The sequence below is a fragment of the Rhipicephalus sanguineus genome, chromosome 1 (assembly GCF_013339695.2).
Source record: "Rhipicephalus sanguineus isolate Rsan-2018 chromosome 1, BIME_Rsan_1.4, whole genome shotgun sequence".
NCBI lineage: Eukaryota > Metazoa > Arthropoda > Arachnida > Ixodida > Ixodidae > Rhipicephalus > Rhipicephalus sanguineus.
The window spans coordinates 150,723,924-150,737,470 of NC_051176.1; the positions used below are offsets into that span (position 1 = coordinate 150,723,924).

Consider the following 13,547-nt stretch of genomic DNA (forward strand, 5'->3'; position numbering starts at 1 on the left):
AACTAAGAGGGAAGACCAGGCATGGACACATGCATGTTGTCTTTACTGATGACTTTCCCTTAACAGGTACCCATGTTAGCAGCAATGTAGTACAACAGAGTGAATGAAAACAGCGAGGAAGAAGACTTCAAAACTAACAAGCGCTTTTCGCTTTACAGTTCTGCTTACCGATTCAATGAGCCAAGTATTCGATGCTCACTAGATTGCCCTCCGCACTGTGTTCCCGAGCCAAGCCTAATTACGGTTCATCAAACTAATGAACAGTTCAACCTCGTCTTGCTTGTTCGCCTCAGGTTTATGACTAACGTGGTCGGTAATGCACTATATATATATATATATATATATATATATATATATATATGAAGGAAGGGAGATGATTTTCTAAGGGCTCGTTTAGCTTTGTTAGACACAATATTAATGAGAACATATATATATATATATATATATATATATATATATATATATATATATATATATATATGAAATGTGTGTGTGTGTGTGTGTGTGTAGAGAATGCCTTGCGGGTAGTACTCACTGAAAAAAAGAAAAGATGCCTTTACTAACGTTTCAGCCGTGACACCGCCTACGTAGGTCAGTGTCTTGCGAAGCCCATGCCACAGCCCCAGCGGTATGGAATGCCTTTTTTCCGGTTTTTGATGTGTGCTACATGGAAGTTCATTCAATGTAGAAAGCGCCGCGTGCATGTGCCGTTGCTCGACATGCGTTCACTAGTAGTCGCGAAGGCAACGCCACCTCTCAACGTCAACTCCTTTTACTCTTTTATAAGCACAGAATAAATCGAGAATGCCTAATAACGTGCGGATTAATTTTAAACGCATTTTTTTTTCTTTAGTAAATAGCAGCGGACTGCGTACAGCATTCTGCACATCTCATTCGTGCACTATGAAGGCTTGCCCGTCAGGCAACGCGACATGCCGTCGTGACTTTCAAAGCGCAATTCAACAATGCAAATCCTAATCATATGGTGAAAAAAAAAGCTCGTTTATGTCACCGTAATTCACAGTCAGGGTCTTGTGACATATCATGATTTAAGTAGCGCACTGACGGACGAGGACAGAGAAAAAGAAGGTGCACAACACTTTTTTCTCTGTCCTCGTCCGTCAGTGCGCTACTTAAATCATGATGAATTCGTACCAACTAGCTGAAGTTTCAGTTCTCATCTTATGACACATTTCGGTCGGTTATCAGTCCATTTAAGAAAGCAAATCGCGAATATATATAGTGATAGAGTAAGTATTTACTCTAAAAAGGCGTGACCTCACTAATGCTCACCTCATGTTCCACGATCCCAAATATTTGTCCATAAGTAAATATTGAGAAGGTTATTGTGTATACATATTTGAACTTTCTCACTATCAAGGAGGTAATTTCCGCGTCACTACAAAACCTGCTCAAAATGGTGGCTCTGCGCTGTACAGAACACGTGTGCGCTGTACAGCGCAGAGCCACCATTTAGGGCAGATTTAGGGCCTAATCTAAGAAAAAAAAATAACATGTTATCAGATTGACAGGAATTCAATTCTTTGAGCTATTTCCACTGAGACAAAGCTGAGAGGGAATACCATGTCTAGAGGGTGTTTTCTAAAACGCGTGCATCTATGATAGCACTGTGCTATCGATGCGCATTAACCAGACTTCACACCTGTGTGCAGATATCCCTATTATTAAAGTCGAGGCTACATGCCAGTTATCGTGTCTTCTGAAATATCATTAATTTTTCTTAGTCGCTTTCGCGCGTATTTCTATTGCAACTTTTATGTTGCAGTAAAATTTAATATTGAATTATATATTTCTTACTATCTATTTTACTATGATTTCCTTATCTACAATAGAGACAAAACTACCCGATACAGTGGAAGGGACTTTCAAGGTGGGCCTACACGTTTGAGCCAAAAAAGAATCCCAACCAGGAATGTCTTCGCAGCTTTGACATTCCTATCAAGCCAGAAGATTCCAGGATTCAATACGCGGCTGATATTTTGCATCATGAAGTACAAAAAAAGCTCCGGTTTTGAAGACCCTCGAGCGGAGCTGTAATCATTCTATTCGACATGGGTCATTGTCCGTTGGGCTTTCAGAGCAAGAAGACTACTGCTTGAAAAGCAGTAGATATTAAGGGAAAAAGCTGATTTCGCTAGGCTTTATCTGGCTGAAGACTGGTATTTTTCAGTCATTGCTACGAGCGAAAAACTACTAATCAAAATTCCTGTGCGTATAAACACCATTGTTCTCTTAAGGGAACCTCCTGGAAAGCGCCTGCACATCTTCGTGGCAACAGAAGGAGCTCCACTCACAACTGAAGAAATTTTCATATGCTGGGTGAACGAAAGAAGGGGGAATTAAAGGGTTCGCTTTTCTCTGATGTGTCTTGTGACCCTTTGTTGAGCAAGTCAAATGCATTTTGTATTCTACATCAGGAGTGATAAAGAATAAAGAAGTGGTTTTGAGAGATTCTAGGAATAGTTACTATATTATGTTGCATTAACAATCGTTGTTGTCAGCGCAAAAACACCAAAATTCGCTCTTCTGAATTTCTTTGTGCTGATCAAAGTGGACGATTGGGCCAGTAGGTGATTCATGATCGACTTTGTGCTTGCTGTAGTGCAAAGTTGAAAAAGACTGCGCCTACAGAACATGAAAGGAGAGCTTCATGAGAACTTCCAGCCCATTAGAGTAACCTATTGGTGTATCTGCGCCAACAGGATTCCAGACAATGACCTCGAGCATATGAGTCGGTCGACCGTGAGAAAAAAAGGGAAAAAAAAAGAAAGAGAAAGAAGAAATGCAATTATGATAGATAAGTGCCTTTTTTAGCGGGATAGACGGCAGATCTAGAGATTATTACACAACACGTCAGTCGTATATGTTCTACTATACGTTCATTCCTAACAAAAAAACTAACCAAGTTCACATTTTCCGGTGTACAAGATCATCTTTCAACGACTGTATCATTTTTGCACACCCGCTTTGACGGCGCCAAGCTTGCGGTGGCAGCCACATTTCAATAAGAACTAAATGTAAACAAATAAAAACTACCTTTAACTTCTTTTTTTTTACTCTCATTCCTAGCGTTCTCAAACTTATCTAGTTCTAATTTGAGGTAACGCAAGGAGCAAACAAGCATCACCCAAGTGGTACACCAAAGGAAATTTGGTTATTATGCAACCAGAATATCCTGTTCGTACCCAAACATAATGGTTCCCGCTAGCTGAAAAAAGAAACTCGGAAAGCAGCATGCTGCTTCAATATCCCACCGGTACGGCAGCGCAAGAAACTAAACAAACAAATAAAAGCACGATCCTCTTGATGCATCGCGGGCGCATCTATAACGGCCAGACATTTGGCGTGGCACGTCTAGAAAAACTGCCGATTCATTGCCAGTCGTCGCCGTCGAGATAACGCCGACACACAGCGCTCTCTTTTCTGCGCACTGAGGTGAAGCGACTGTCTCGGGGCGTGTGTACTGTTTCTTTTGATTCTCTTTTATTTAGTGCCGCGTCACTGCATACGTCATGGCGGGACTTTTGAATTCTTTAAGGTCGATACGCCACGTGGTGTCGTTCACGCGAACTAGGCCGCTGGTGTCCAGAAAAGCTGCATATGCAACATTAGTCACTTGCTGAGAATTCTGCTTGGTTAACCTAATTTTCAAAATTCGCGCAGCTTGCACTGAGTCGCGCAAAGCTTGGCTAGAGGGGAGCTGGTCGACACTTGGCTGGTCCTGGCTTGACCAGCCAAGTGTCGACACGTGCATTCACACGCCGATGCACGAAGTGTTCACGGGATCACATTCTAAATCACGAGTATAGACTATAGTTGTTGATCGGGTTCGATTGGCTATTGCTTATCAATCACAACACCAGGTAGGATAATTAGCTTAAGTGGATTGATTAGAATAATTAGCTTAATAGCATTGTAACGGAAGAACAGCGCGAGAAGACAGGGTCGGAAGGGGCACACACACAGCGCTTGTGTGGGTGCCCCTTCCGTTCCTGTATCCACGCGCTTTTTTTTCGTTACTATGCTAACAAACCAACTAGCCCACCGACATGCAACAGCTTAATAGGTCTAAGTGGCACATTGGAGACTTAGTGTCGGTTAGCTTGCATCCCAAGTCAGACAAGCCTTAATTATAACTGAATTAGCCTAACTCGCACACTCGACGCTCGGCCCCGAATAGCTTCCATTCGAAGTCAATCTAAGCCTAATGAGCTAATTATCCTAATTGAAGCTAATTAGGCGCAGTACTATTTAGTATTAATTACGCTTTGCTCGGCACATCTTGTCAAACGCGGCATGGCTACGCACACCAGAATCTCAACTATGCTTAAAGGGACACTGAAGCGGTTTTGAATTCGCGAATTTATTTCAAATTCGGTATCGCGACCTCTTAGAACATGCCTGCGAAGGTTTTTTTCCCCCGATTTTCGACTAAACAACGGCGCTATAAGCGAGCAAACTTTGGCCGAGGGAACGCTCCCCTGCGCGCGCGGAGCGCAGGGTAGGAGGACGGCGGAGAGAGAAACGTGGAGAGGTGACGTCATCGACAGGAACGAGCAGGGCCGTTGCGCCTGTTAGCTTCGGTTTGTTACTTGTTTCTGCTGCGACCTGCTGCCTAGCGAAGCATCAGTTGTGCCAATTCGCATGGGTTTCTTGCCGTTGCACCATTGTCTTGTTTCGATTTTTGCTGTCCGACATTCACTAGTTGTGTTTGTCGGGGGTTGAAGCGGACTCGCGATGCCGCAGTACTGCGCGGCATATGGCTGCTGCAACACTTTCGGTCGCGATGAGATCGATTTGCATAAGTTTCCTCGGGATCAGAAGATGGCTGCAAAATGGGTCACTGGAGTTAAAAGAAAAGACTTCAAACCTACGAGAGCAAGTGTGCTGTGCTCTAAGCACTTCCATGACAGCGACTACGTACGAAGCCCGTCTCTGATGCAGTCGCTGGGATTGACGATCAAGAACAGAGACGAGATTCCTTCTGTGTTTCCGCACCTGAGGGGGGCCTCGCCCAGGACGTAAGGTGCTTCCGTGTTAAACTCTTTGATATGGCTCAGGGGCGTATCCAGAAATTTTTTTCGGGGGGGGGGGGTTCAACCATACTTTATGTATGTTCGTGTGCGCACTTGTATGTGTGCGTGCCTATATGCGCAAGCAAAATTGAAAAATTTCGGGGGGGGGGGGTTGAACCCCCCCAACCCCCCCTTGGCTACGCCCCTGACGATGAGATCTCGAAATCGGGTACTCTACATGACAGTCGCATACTTATGACGCAGCAAATATACCGTTTGCATTTCAACACACCATCATTATAGTACTGGCCAGAATTCCGAAAGAGCGACGACATTGTAAACAGAACTGCAATATATGAGCCAAATTATCCATGCGCAAGATCAGGGGCGTAGGCAGAAATTTTTTCAGGTGGGGTGGGGAGGCACCTCCTTGATCTGAAGTGGGGGCCGGCAGGAAGATGTGGTCGAGTGTCATTTTATGCTCTATATGCTGTGGCAAAAAAATCTTGCGCAGTGGCGTAGCCAGCGCGGGGGGGGGGGGGGCACGGGCCCGGTGTGCCCCCCCCCCCCAACTCTAGCTACGCCACTGCGCAAGATTGCAACGCAGCCCGGAGCACATGTCACCACTGCGGCAAAGATCGGCTCTCGTATGCTTTTTTTTTCTCTCGCGATAGCACACTGACTCATCACATGCTTCTTGCCCGCTGCGAAGTGTGACACTGATTGCGTCAACAACGCTGCACTTTGAGCAGAGAAATTCACGAACAGCTGATGTTGTCGCACGATGTGCGCGCACAGCGCGGACCCTGCCAATACGCGGCTAAAAGCGACTGCCAATGCTGCTGTTCCCTATCGGATATAATATACACGGCTGAACGTATCATTTCTATCGGTTCACTGCAGTGAAATTAAGCACTAACATGCACCTTGCACGTACCAGTCCATGTTTCCGACGCGGGTGAAGGTTACCGGTTGGGACACGCTTTCTTGTGCCGCATCATCGGCGCTGGCAGCATCTTCGATCGTCGTTCCTACAGTGGCGACCGGCTCGACATGTAACAGCAACTACACGCCAATTTCAACAAAAGAAAAGAAAAACACGGCATCGCCTGCTGGAATGCGCCGTCAGCTGTCTTCACAATTCCGTCAATGATGCCACGGAGCTTCGACCAATCACAGGCGGCGGCGAGACTCGCAATGCCGGCCGAGGCGCCTGTTGCTCGTTTTCGGCAAAGTAGTTGTTTTTCCTAAAGATACATTGCAGGTTTCGCTGCAATGCATCTTTTCATAAAACTTCCCGTCGAGCCTCACAAACTTCGCCAATATCAGCCAAACTTCACAGGTTCGAACACTGAATAATCAAGATTGGGTCACTTCAATGATTTAAGCAGGTGAGGGCGCATTGTTTTTATATAAATTTTAAATTCTCTCCCATGGAGTTTCACATAGCACATTAAAGTGGTTCTCGAACCCAGGAAGTTTATGGGAATAGAACAAAACTTCTCGCACTGCGAGATGGACTCCCAGATTATATGGACGAAGTGATTTAAGCCTATATTGAAGCGTTGCACTTCAGTAAATGTTTAAAGGTCGATTCCCGTTCAGTGACGCTGCCACTGAGCAGCCAACGCAACAGATGGCGCTAGTTGATGTCCCAAATTCCTGGACATGACTCGGAACAATACTGCGCTAATTGGAGAAGCGTAGCACCTAAGCTGAATATTTTTAATACTTGGTGCTTTTTTCTGAAACACCCTGTATACGCATGAAACGGCACTCTGCGGTTAACATGTTCCGGAATACAACAAAGTACTACAGTCCATTTTACATAGCAAACATTTCGTCACATACATGTACACATTACACACGTAAGCAGCATACGCGCACGGCACTTCGTATGTTATTACAATTAATGTACAAATGTTGGTATAATAATGAATGAGATCTTTTACCTGCTAACGTCACGTAGGGCGTGATCTTTTTACGAGCTGGTAGCTGGACAGTATCACTCGTATACTACCTGCAGGCATCAAGTATGCCAGAACGAGACCCCCGCTACCAATGAACGAAAGAAGCTAGAGGTGTGTCAATATTCGAAAATTTCGAATAGCATTCTATTCGATTCGGTACTCGAATCGAATAGCAGACATTCGAAATACCGCATGCTTTAACAGCGAAGCTGCTTAGCAAATCGTTCCCTGTCCGACGAACCAAAAAACTATCGTCACCATGAACGGGTATGTGCCACAGAAATTGGGCAAATCCCACTACTCACCACTGGTCCACTAAAAATGAAGAAGGCAACAGTTAGCCCAACGCTGCGAAGCGACGGCGGCGAGCCGAAGATCCTGAGTACGTACAACGAGAGAATACTAGCTAACGGGAAAGGCAGCGGCGGCTGCGGGAAGACCCGAAGCGATGGAAGGCCTACACCAACGATGACGTGCCCGTAGATATGTGAAAGGGGCGAACGCTTGGTTTCGGCGCGAGTTTCTGTTTCTGGAGTTCGGACATCCATGTCGTCCGTAACCGTCTGTGGTTTAACTCGAAACTCTCTGCGCTGAGAATCAGCGTAGAAATAACCTAGCATCACCTAACTAAAGCCTAGCAACGACCTTGAAACAACCTGCATCACCTAGCTAAGGCCCAGAGGAAGCTGAAGCAACCAGATTAGTCTATGGCGAGTCGTCAGCGTCTCGGAGAAAACGACCAAGTTGCGCCTCAGCTGCTCCGCACGTTCGATAATAATAATATCTGAGGTTTAACGTCCCAAAACCATGATATGATTATGAGAGACGCCGTAGTGGAGGGCTCCGGAAATTTCGACCACCTGGGGTTCTTTAACGTGCACCTAAATCTAAGTACACGGGCCTCAAACATTTTCGCCTCCATCGAAAATGCAGCCGCCGCGGCCGGGATTCGATCCCGCGACCTTCAGGTCAGCAGTTGAGCGCCATAACCACTAGAGCACCGCGGCGGGGCTCTCCGCACGTTCGAGCCTAGCGCGAGAGAAGAGGAGGCCCGCAAGAAGACAGCATCTGTGGTTGCCCATCGGAGAACAAGCATCAATAAAATATGTGTGAAAGCGAACGCCTCACGTCTTCCCACAAGTCTTCAGAAATGTCCAGTTTCGCTGTTTCAAGCTTTGCGCGGCTTAGTGCAAGCTTCGCGATTTTTTTTTCGAATAGTTTTTGAATAATCAGCACCGACGGGAGAACCCGAACACAATGAAACTCTGGAACAGCCGAAGGTCATGTTTCGTCTTTAATCACTGAATTACCAATATGCACGCAGCCCAACATTTTGCGAGATTACCTATGCTAAATTGAATACCGGATGAAGGCGTTTTTTTTTTTCTTCTTAAAACTCCACTCCTACTCAATTTTTACTATGCTGCATCGCATTAATCGCTTCCTGTCTTCGTCTTGTAATAACTGACGGCAGGGGACTACGGCTGCGCTCAGCTTCACTATAGACAACAGACGCGTAAATTGTTTGCGTAAATTGTTCTTGCAGATGCAGCTTTCAACACTGATGCTTTCGGTGCAGAGGCCCATGTTGTAATGTCAGATTTCTCAGTTTTATGACAGATTTAGCTGTAGGCGAGCGACTAAGTATCACCATGATTACGGTAGTCACTGCTGTATTTAAACCTACAGTTGCGAAATATTTCGAAGGCTCTGGTCGCTGCTGTATACGAGCTTACCTCGGTATTCATAACCGAGGTATTAGGGTCGGTTAAAAGTAACCGTAATGTTGTTTGGTGAAAGTTTGTGAATGTTTGTTTAAATTAAAATGTTGTAGAGTGTAGGACTTTTGAAAATGGTTGTCTTACTATTGGAAAACTATCCCTAGAGTATTCTATTAGGATTAGATTCGGTGTCATCACTATTCGATTCGTATTCGATTTGGTTTCAAAATTCACTATTCGCACACCTCTAAAAGAAGGGGAATTTTTAAGGGCTCGTTTTTCTTTGTTAGACACAACGTGGCATCAATTCGGCCATAACGAGAATCCCGCTACGAATGAACGAAAGAAAGGGAATTTTTAAGGGCTCGTATTTCTTGTTAAACACAACATTGTCTAACTAAGAAAAACGAGGCCTGCGAAATTCCCCCTTCTTTCGTCCGTAGCGAAAATTGTAGCACTTGTTTTACATAACTAAAGTTACACCCTTTAATTGAGTCTTCGGCTATGCGTGTAGTATTTGTCTTGTTAGCGTTTAGTCCGGCTAGTGCTTGTCGCTATTCAGTGTTATAATATAGGCCATGCTTGTAGTTCAGTCATGGCCTACAAGTTCACATTAGACTAACTTGCGTAGTATTGTGTTCTACATAAGATCAATGGAGTAAAAAAGGTGTGGCATTTTACATATTGTACAAAAGACGTGCTTTCGTAATAGTGCGAGCCTGTAAGCTGGCAAAAAGTGTATCTTTAAAGAAACATGCTGATAGGTTTAGGACGATTGCAATAAATATGAAGCATTTTCAGAGTTCCGAATAATCGTATGGTTTGCGTGGTCATTTCGACAGTCATCAAGAACTTAATTGACAAGTCCTGAGGAGCTTAAGCCGCCGGGGAATCCACGAGGGACACCCTAGCAGCCGCTACCGTAGGCGACGCCCGAGTCGGGGCGGGAACGTGGTGGCGTTCCGCCAGTTCTTGGGGCCCTCTGGACTGCCTTGAGTTGGGGGTGGAGCTCGGAGCTACTGAGTGCCTCTTCCCAGTCGAACTAACTGGTGACTGGTCCCCGAGGTAACGCCAGACATTGCCAGAACATGTGCGAGAGTGAACAATAAAATTTCTGTGCAATCTGGGCATTGTGGAGTGATGTCCGAGTTGTAATGACCGAGTAGGCAACGTGATGGGTACGATCTCGTTTGTAGCATGCGAAAAGCTACCGCTTGCGCGCGTTCAAGCTTTGTGTGTGCTAGGGGTATTGGCTTCTGTTGTTACGATATTGAGAGGTGATTTCGTGGAAGTTGAGTAAGGGGTCGCTAAACTAAACTGTATGTCTGTAGTCACGCGCGATATTGCCGGTTTCGTAAGCCGGAATGGCGGCGCGTGAGTCTGTGAAGACGCTGGTGTGCGAGGGATCGATCATCGCTAAAGCTATGGCGACCTGCTCGGCTATGGCGCTCGTTGCTAGTCTAACCGAGGCGGCTGAGCGTAGGGCTCCGTCGCCATCTACTACCGCGAGTGTAACGGTGGAGGAGTTACCGTATTGCGCCGCATCGACGAGTACGGAAGAGTCGCGATTCGCGGCGGTGCGGTCGAGGATCGCGCGAGCCCGGAGCAGGCGTCTGCCCTTGTTGGGTTGTTGGTGGACGTTTCGTGGGAATGGGGTTACCATGTAGGTATCTCGAACATCTCTCGGGAGAGTTACTGAGCGTTCAAGGTAGGGGTGTGGGGGACATGCCGCCCTCGTTTAAAAGTCGACGACCGGCCTTGGAGGAGGAGAGGCGGACCATTTGCGCCGTAGTCTCGGCCTCGATGAATTCGTCGATGTCGTTGTGCAAGCATAGTTGGTCGATTCGGGAGATACTCGTGTTTTGGGGTAGGCTGAGGACTTGTTTAATGCTTTTGCGCATGAGTTTCGTCTTTTCCACCTTTATCCAGTTGCGGCCACTAACCAAGTCAAGGCAAAAACGCACGAGGGACGTTTACGGGCTTGTAAGGGTTCCTTGATCACGCTAAAGCAGGCAGAAGACGTCTGTTATACTAAAATATGACTTAGCGAATTGGTGTCGTCAGCGGACAGATTTCCATTGTTCCTGTTGGCGGTGTTGTCGACTGAATAAAAATTTTAGAAGTATTCTAGTTGCGAGATTCTCCTCCTTAGCTATTGTATTGGAGTCATCCAAATCGATGCGGTGACCGTGAATGTCTGCATGCTCAGCCAGGACGTTCGATGCTTTCTTGTTGCCGATTTCTCTCTGACGCTCCTTCAATATCCTCCTGAACTTGCCAGTTTCGCCGATGTAGCTGCAGTCTGCACATGGTACTTTGTCGAAAAGGGGGAATTCTCGCTGTGTATCGGATCCCCGACGTTAGCAAGCTGATTTTTCAGTTTGTTGAACGGTACGCGTGGATTGTGAATGTCGTATGTAAACATGCGGTTTAGAGCTTCGCTCACACCTGGAACGGACGTAACACCGGTGCGCCCTGCAGAAGGCCTGCTTTGAGACGGCTTTCGATAAAACGAGAGATAAAACAGCGGAAGGCTTCTGGCAAGCCTGATGGCATGAATAGCCGGTATGAGTCCTTCCGGGCGCCGAACGAGAGTCTGTTCCTGTTCACTCACGCAGACGTGGAGGATGGAAAGGATGTTATCCAACTTGTATTCTGCAGTGAACTGTTTATATGGTGTTGAGAAGATTCAGGAGACTTGTTGCGTCTTACACTTGTATAATGCTGAAGCAGTCGTCTAAATAACGGACGAAAATATTTGGTGTGGGCGCAAAGTAAGTATTAGGTGAGGGCGCAAAGTCTGTTCCCAAATTGCCGGTAGTCATGGAATGGAAGATCCCATGGCAATTACGACCGTTTGCTGACATAACCGTTTCCTGTAGGAGGACTATGTGTTGTTCAAGCACATCTCAAGCTCCCTTACCTGTTCACTTAGCCATTCCCGATTAAGTAATTTCCTGCAGTAAAAGAGCTCAATGTGGTAATTATCAACATGACTGTTATCGCAAGATTAGTCCTGTAATGCAAGGTTTTTGGCTTGCAATTCCAAGGAGTTTTGTTAAGCCACCGTATAGCATGATTTCTCCTTATAGAAGCAATGGTGTGGTTTTGTCTTTCCACTGTAGAAATATGCGTGCTCGTCTCCTTCGCAGGATCCGGAGAGTAGCAGAATTCGCGACGTGTCCTGCGCTGCCCAGGGGTTCAGCTGTTTCGACAATGCTTCGCAGCGGCTCGGTTACCCATACCAGCGTACTTGGTGTCTTCTCCATCTGGTACTCTGGGGTTCTGTCGATCAAGTGTTCTGCACGACCGAGCGTGCTTGTCAGCGAGTTGCGTTCTCACCGCAATCGAGATGTTCAACCATTGCAGTAACGGTGGACCAAGAGCAGCAGAGTTCAAGGACTATCAAATGCTGGTGCGTAAATACATTCACCGAGGTGTATATTATCTATTGAGGACCAATAATTGCTTGCGTGTGGTTTCGCTTTTGAATTGTTCAATTGCGAAAGCGTATGCTCATTAGTTTGCACATTGAAACTCTTAATGAATGATGCATACGGAATAAAATTTCTGCAGGCTACATTCTATTACCACCGTAGGAGAATACTGGGCACAAAAATTATACCTTCAGTTCCGTAATAACTTTCAACGAATGTTCGCACTAATGTCGTTGCGTGGGCAGTTGCCAACCGTATGCAGCTTGTATTTGACCTGTGCGGAAGTAGCGTAGACGTTAGGGTGAGTCGGGTGTAGCTCCATGTCGTGATGAATTGGCAACACAAAACCAACGAAAAGAACTGTGTTCTTTCTCCAGTCTGACTGCATTAGTATTTCGCGCCTAATTCATCACAACGTGACGGTTACTATTCGTTCAGAACTATAGGGGTTTAAGACGAAGAACGCGTTGGTTCGTAGCGTCAAGTAGACTATTTAGGACCATACGACGTCAGAACTTGAGGCGGACGTAACGATAGCCGTTGGTTGTGTGAGCCCTGAACGCATACCAGTGCAAGCTTGTGTTACGTAGTAGTGCTGCGTGAATATTCCGAGCAAGAAAGACTAAGATAGTGCACAAGAAATGCTGGTGTTGATTGTTTAATCACACTTTGAAGGACGTTCAGTTCAACTAAGCTTAGATTTGTCACACTTACCTGAACATGTGTGTTAACTAATACGTATTGTGGTTTTTTTTTGCACTTAATTAGGGTGAAGAGGAGAAGGCTGGAGGTCGGCGAAAGTGAAGGTGATTCCGTGAGCGGCTCCTGCGGTGTGCGTCTGCTTCGAAGGAGAACTCGCCCAAATCGGGGAAGAAGCGTCGATTAAAGGCAGCCGCGACGTCAACGAGTGCTTACGCGAACGAATGCGTGACCACCCTGTACGCATTGGATATGCCCCTAGACTCTGCGCTATATTTATGCGCTGGACGTCGTATATGTACATATTTGTCGTGATTATCTTGGATTATTTTGTAATGCGTTATTCTTTTTAGCTGGTCTTGTTATTGTTTGTTTAGTAGCACGACCAGTTCAGGGATGGGTTAGCCGGCTAGAACATTGGCTGACCTGCCATGTTTCCGTGTATAAGGTTACAGAAAGTTATTAAAGGTGCGTGCGGCTGTTGTGCGTCACTGTCGTTCTTACCAGGCTCAGCCAGACAGGTTGGCGTAAGGGAAACCTCTGAACGAACATGACTAACAACAACAACAACAACAACAACACAAACAACAACAACAACAACAACACAACAACAACAACACACACACAACAACAACAAACAACAACAACAACAACAACACAACAACAACAGACACACAACAACAA

The 13,547-nt window shown here is 45.9% G+C and overlaps 1 long non-coding RNA gene across 1 annotated transcript; it reads left to right on the top strand.

Moving 5' to 3' along the window:
* The first annotated feature begins 9,621 nt into the window (after positions 1 to 9,621).
* Positions 9,622 to 13,171, top strand: LOC125759041 (uncharacterized). The gene is made up of 3 exons (XR_007416642.1): positions 9,622 to 9,792; positions 11,880 to 12,142; positions 12,933 to 13,171. It is a non-coding gene; the product is annotated as an uncharacterized LOC125759041 (long non-coding RNA).
* The last annotated feature ends 376 nt before the right edge of the window (positions 13,172 to 13,547 follow it).